The sequence below is a fragment of the Oncorhynchus masou genome, chromosome 23 (assembly GCF_036934945.1).
Source record: "Oncorhynchus masou masou isolate Uvic2021 chromosome 23, UVic_Omas_1.1, whole genome shotgun sequence".
Classification (NCBI taxonomy): Eukaryota; Metazoa; Chordata; class Actinopteri; order Salmoniformes; family Salmonidae; genus Oncorhynchus; species Oncorhynchus masou.
In genome coordinates, this window is record NC_088234.1 from 20,407,784 (window position 1) to 20,414,986 (window position 7,203).

Genomic DNA, 7,203 nt, shown 5'->3' on the forward strand with positions numbered 1-7,203 from the left:
TAAACATGCACCTTTTACATGAGACAAAGGTCCTTAGTGGGCAGACTGAAATATGACGTCTTGTTACAAGGAATGAAGAGGGGTGAGGAAGAGAGAGAGAGAGGGAAAAAAAGGGACATTTATCGTGGATACATTTTCGAAAATATTCTCACATTAATCATATACTTTGTACACAAACCGCCGGCCATTTGGAATAAGAAATCATTAATGTATTTACGTGTGTGACTGCCTTTGTTTGCCGTTTATCTTTGTCGGAACCAGGTATTCTTAGGAAGGATGCCGGTTAGCCTTTCAGCACTCTGCTCAAAAAGGACGGTTCCATCAGGCTGACCTGCTCACTGACCTCACTCAGAGCATGGCTACTTAAGGTGCAAAGGATATGATTGGAGGTTATCTATTAAGCCTCCTAAAATCCCATTCCTACATTAACAAAAAAAAATCATATTATATGCACAATGTATTGGATGGAAACTTGACAGATAAAGGGGATAAATACATTCCTCTGGTGGATTTTACTGGACGTGGAGAAGGAAAGCCTCCTTCTCCTGTAATTTACACCAAGGTGTGAACTGTTGACCACCCAGCAGTTACCATTGCCAAGCTGATCTGACCCATTGTGATCCTCACAGGACAGGCATGACAATATAAACATGTTTTTTTGAAAAAAAAGATTATTTCACCTTTATTTAACCAGGTAGGCTAGTTGAGAACAAGTTCTCATTTGCAACTGCAACCTGGCCAAGATAAAGCATAGCAGTGTGAACAGACAACACAGAGTTACACATGGGAGTAAACAATTAACAAGTCAATGACACAGTAGAAAAAAAAGAGAGTCTATATACATTGTGTGCAAAAGGCATGAAGAGGTAGGCGAATAATTACAATTTTGCAGATTAACACTGGAGTGATAAATGATCAGATTGTCATGTACAGGTAGAGATATTGGTGTGCAAAAGAGCAGAGAAGTAAATAAATAAAAACAGTATGGAGATGAGGTAGGTAAAAATGGGTGGGCTATTTACCGACTATGTACAGCTGCAGCGATCGGTTAGCTGCTCAGATAGCAGATGTTTGAAGTTGGTGAGGGAGATAAAAGTCTCCAACTTCAGCGATTTTTGCAATTTGTTCCAGTCACAGGCAGCAGAGAACTGGAACGAAAGGCTGCCAAATGGGGTGTTGGCTTTAGGGATGATCAGTGAGAGCGTGTGCTACGGGTGGGTGTTGCCATCGTGACCAGTGAACTGAGATAAGGCGGAGCTTTACCTAGCATGGACTTGTAGATGACCTGGAGCCAGTGGGTCTGGCAACGAATATGTAGCGAGGGCCAGCCGACTAGAGCATTCAGGTCGCAGTGGTGGGTGGTATAAGGTGCTTTAGTGACAAAACAGATGGCACTGTGATAAACTGCATTCAGTTTGCTGAGTAGAGTGTTGGAAGCTATTTTGTAGATGACATTGCCGAAGTCGAGGATCGGTAGGATAGTCAGTTTTACTAGGGTAAGTTTGGCGGCGTGAGTGAAGGAGGCTTTGTTGCGAAATAGAAAGCCGACTCTAGATTTGATTTTCGATTGGAGATGTTTGATATGAGTCTGGAAGGAGAGTTTACAGTCTAGCCAGACACCTAGGTACTTATAGATGTCCACATATTCAAGGTTGGAACCATCCAGGGTGGTGATGCTAGTCAGGCGTGCGGGTGCAGACAGCGAACAGTTGAAAAGCATGCATTTGGTTTTACTAGCGTTTAAGAGCAGTTGGAGGCCACGGAAGGAGTGTTGTATGGCATTGAAGCTCGTTTCGAGGTTAGTATATAGAATGGTGTCGTCTGCGTAGAGGTGGATCAGGGAATCGCCCGCAGCAAGAGCAACATCATTGATATATACAGAGAAAAGAGTCGGCCCGAGAATTGAACCCTGTGGCACCACCATAGAGACTGCCAGAGGACCGGACATAAACATGTGCCGAATCCGAACATGTGCCGATCCTGCAAAAGTCAGATCCATAGCCTCTCCCTTAAAAAAAATACAATATGTAAAAACACCGCTGGAGATAGAACTCACCACTATAACTGTGCCTCCGCTCTAGCCATTTTGTTCACCTCCCTGTTGTGCTGTCTATCTGTCTCAGCATGTTCTCTGCTGTAACTCTCTGCGTCTTCTTCTCTCTCTATCTGTCTGTCTGTCTGTCTGTCTGTCTGTCTGTCTGTCTGTCTGTCTCAGCATGTTCTCTGCTGTAACTCTCTGCGTCTTCTCTGTCTGTCTGTCTGTCTGTCTGTCTGTCTGTCTCAGCACGTTCTCTGCTGTAACTCTCTGCGTCTTCTTCTTCTCTCTCTGTCTGTCTGTCTGTCTGTCTGTCTGTCTGTCTGTCTGTCTGTCTGTCTGTCTGTCTGTCTGTCTCAGCACGTTCTCTGCTGTAACTCTCTGCGTCTTCTTCTTCTCTCTCTGTCTGTCTGTCTGTCTGTCTGTCTGTCTGTCTGTCTGTCTGTCTGTCTGTCTGTCTGTCTATCTGTCTATCTGTCTCAGCATGTTCTCTGCTGTAACTCTCTGCGTCTTCTTCTTCTCTCTCTGTCTGTCTGTCTGTCTGCAAAAGCATTATACTTTATAAAAGCCAAGTTAACGAGGCTATATTGCAAATTAGTGCCTGTCATATATGTTCCCCTGAATCAACACCTACCCGAAGTGTTAATTACTATTACAGGGCTCCAGACTAACATTTTCCCCTGGTGACACTTTTACAGTTGGTGGCACCAGCCTCAGACCCAATCATGAGTAATCATCTTATAAAGTCATTCATCATGCTTTGTTAAGAATGTAAATAGACTATTCTAGAAAAAAAGTTGTTTAAAATCTAACACATCCAAGAAGAAATGCATGACTCAAGATATTTTGTGCAACCTCATCCAGTGATAGTCATGAATTTTGGGTTGCCAATTAGACTATAGTTGCTATATTTTACTGTCAAAATAGGACTCCTTTCCTGATTGTTTTAGTTGAATAGAGGAATTACATACATCTTTATGATAGCCTATGCTATTAGTACTAAGACCTGAGGAATTGGAAACTCAAAACACATTAACTAGATCATTCACTCTAAATATAATACCCACTGCTAATAGCCATGTATTAATCCAACAGTAAATGTACTGTTATAAATAAATGTTGCAGTTGTAGGCTACTACTCATGAGACCTATAGGCCTATGCCCTCACAACAGCCGGTACGCATTTTGCGCAATATCAAATTTTGTGGTTGTAACATAACTGCTATTGAGCAGAATATTGAGAGGTGAGAAATAAAAATGATATTTACAGAAAGCTGAGTACCTCCTCTCTTTGACATGGACAAGGGAATGAAGCTTCCAAAGCTGTGCAACTGCATTTTGAAATGTTATATGATCAGAACACATTTTTTTCTCTAGTAGTCCATGAAGGGAGAGGATATTGTCTCACTCATTACAGCAACAGGCCCGAGCAAAACAGGCACAGAGGGAGGGCACACACCTTCATTACAGGAATCATGAAGATAATGCACTTTACTGTTTGACTAAATCATGATTTTAGATGCCCAAAAATATGACGTTTTGAGTGAGGTGACAATGTAGAATGTGCTCTTTCTACGTTTATAGGCAACCTTTCCGTTTTTTACAATCCATGATCTTGGCTGTCTAACTAATGACAGTGTTAGAGCAGGTCTCTTCAGAGATGCCAAATTTGACTTTAAATGTGTGTTTGTGTGACCTCAGCTCAGCCTATCAGGAAACTGATCAGTGGGCAACGGCCGGCCCATCTTGGTAGGGGGGCCTGGTTTCCCACTCATCAGCCATTATAGATTAGTATAACAGAGAAATTGAGCAAAAATCTTAACAGGCCCATTTATGTGTTTCAATTTCAACCAGCCCATCCAACAAAAAAACAGTCCAGCTCATCTGGCATTAGCCAGATTTGCCAGATTGCCAATCTGCCCCTGCCCAACAGTAAATCCACAACTCACTTTATGGATGCATGCACAATGTTCCTAGAGTAAATACAACTACTTTGTCCCCAGACAAAACTTGTGTCCTCTTCTTGCAACCTCAATAAAACTCTGAGCTAGAATGGGCAGGTGCAGTGTCCACATGCATGTCCAAGCCCACTGATTGGGCTGAAACCGAAGGGCTGTGATTGTCAGCTGAGATAGATAGATATCAACCCTAAAGGGACAGTGGGGAAAGTCACATGCACAGGCATGGCCTTTTAAACTTCTACATAATGTATTGGTATTGTGTTGTGTGTGTGTGTGTGTGTGTGTGTGTGTGTGTGTGTGTGTGTGTGTGTGTGTGTGTGTGTGTGTGTGTGTGTGTGTGTGGTGGGGGGGGGGTGTGTCCGTGTGTGTGTGTCCGTGTCCTATGTGTTATCTGCTAAGTGTGTATTCTGTGTAAAGAATGCTGACGTTCTGCTGAGAGAAGAGCTGGAGGTCGATCTTTTATTCATGACACGAACATCGTAAAATCACACACACATATACACACACATATACACACACACACATATACACACAGACACACAGAGACACAAACACACACAATCATGTGGCGGAAAAATGTGCTTGCTCAATATTTCCATGACGGGGCCTCCTCTCTGAAGGACCAAGTGAAATGTTACACACACACACCAGTGGTTTGGATTACTGTAGGGGTGCTACTGCACTGATGAGCAGGGCCATGGTCTCCTGGAGGCCTTAAGCAAAATTTGGTTTTGCCAACTTTGCGGCAAAACATTTTAGTGACTGCCCTCTCCACGGCGGGGAGAAAGGTGTACTGCAATTCTACACATTTTGCCATGGGAGAGAAATTTGTAAAAACTTTTTTAAAGCTAATTTCTTGAAATGTTACATTTTATTTCCATGACAAATGCCATGTTAATATGATATCTGAGAGTGACTAAAAAAATCAATGGGGGCCCCTTGGAATTTGGGCTTCATAATTCGGCCATAATTACTACAAGTTTAAATAGCTGGCTAGACTAACTTACCAATTTAAAAATATTTTGCTGGCATGGGCTCTTGAGTGACTGTATTATATTGTTCTAACTCTCAACAGTAAGGTGAGAGTGACTGTATTATATTGTTCTAACTCTCAACAGTAAGGTGAGAGTGACTGTATTATATTGTTCTAACTCTCAACAGTAAGGTGAGAGTGACTGTATTATATTGTTCTAACTCTCAACAGTAAGGTGAGAGTGACTGTATTATATTGTTCTAACTCTCAACAGTAAGGTGAGAGTGACTGTATTATATTGTTCTAACTCTCAACAGTAAGGTGAGAGTGACTGTATAATATTGTTCTAACTCTCAACAGTAAGGTGAGAGTGACTGTATTATATTGTTCTAACTCTCAACAGTAAGGTGAGAGTGACTGTATTATATTGTTCTAACTCTCAACAGTAAGGTGAGAGTGACTGTATTATATTGTTCTAACTCTCAACAGTAAGGTGAGAGTGACTGTATTATATTGTTCTAACTCTCAACAGTAAGGTGAGAGTGACTGTATTATATTGTTCTAACTCTCAACAGTAAGGTGAGAGTGACTGTATTATATTGTTCTAACTCTCAACAGTAAGGTGAGAGTGACTGTATTATATTGTTCTAACTCTCAACAGTAAGGTGAGAGTGACTGTATTATATTGTTCTAACTCTCAACAGTAAGGTGAGAGTGACTGTATTATATTGTTCTAACTCTCAACAGTAAGGTGAGAGTGACTGTATTATATTGTTCTAACTCTCAACAGTAAGGTGAGAGTGACTGTATTATATTGTTCTAACTCTCAACAGTAAGGTGAGACCCCAACCGAGTTCCCCCCAAAAAATGTACTGTAAAAAATGAGCTTGCTGATGAGCTTTCTCAACTGGCTGACTGTACTTACATTTCCATTCTATTACCAGCTGAAAAGATTGCATTATGTTGGTATATCATAAACTACTTTTGTGTGTGCGTGTGTGTGTGTGTGTGTGTGTGTGTGTGTGTGTGTGTGTGTGTGTGTGTGTGTGTGTGTGTGTGTGTGTGTGTGTGTGTGTGTGTGTGTGTGTGCTTGCGTAAGCATGTTCACACTTGTATTTCTAATACCTTATTGAAAAGTAAATAGGCCAACACTTCACAGGAAATTAAACAGACTGGGTCTGACATAGTGCTGACAGAGGTAATTGTTTGGATTTATTTACTTAATTTCTCTTACGCATTTACAGTGGGGCAAACAAGTATTTAGTCAGCCACCAATTGTGCAAGTTCTCCCACTTAAAAAGATGAGAGAGGCCTGTAACTTGCACAATTGGTGGCTGACTAAATACCTTTTTGCCCCACTGTAGTTCCTGTTTTGTGGCACTTTACTGCCCTGTAAACAGAAACAGAGAGTAGGGAATGGAGAAATACTAATGTAAAATTAGAGCATAAATCAAATTTTTGGAAACCAAATAAATAATCTTCTATGGAATAATGAGGTAGTCCAAAAGACCTGGGTTATCATCCTATCATGGGTGACATTATATGACATCATTGCCTTGGATGACTGAACAATCAAATACCGTTCAGGCCTAAACACACTGGTTAGCATCATACATATGATGATCTTAGATCATCTCTTCCAGTGCCACAGTACACCATTTACAAGAGGATACTGATCCAGAGTCAGTTACTGTACAGATAAAGAGTTGGTTCTATTCTATGACACTAAGGCCGTGTTTAGACAGGCAGCCCAATTCTGATATGTTTTTCCACTTAGTGGAAAATATCTGATGTGAACGATCTGATGTGTTTGGCCACAGAACAAATGAGTGGGAAACAAATCTGAATTGGGCTGCCTGAGCTTGTGTTCCCCTGAATTACTGTGGTACTTAGTCAGAACAGAGGAACTCCTCTTGCTCCTGTTCCTCTAGTCTAGACATTGGCCTCTTCTTCTTGTCTTGTTCACAACATATAACATGACAGGGAGGCTCAGTGAGCCCACAAATAAGCCTGTCTTTTTTCTCTCTCTCCCCAAACATAAACAAGATGGTGATTGCAACTGTCTCTGCATTTTTTGTCTCTCTCAACGCTGAATGTGTGTGTGTGGGGGGGGGGGTTATACTGTGTGTGTGTGTGTGTGTGTGTGTGTGTGTGTGTGTGTGTGTGTGTGTGTGTGTGTGTGTGTGTGTGTGTGTACAGTTATTGTGTGTGTGGGCTTTGTGTTTGTGCTTCCA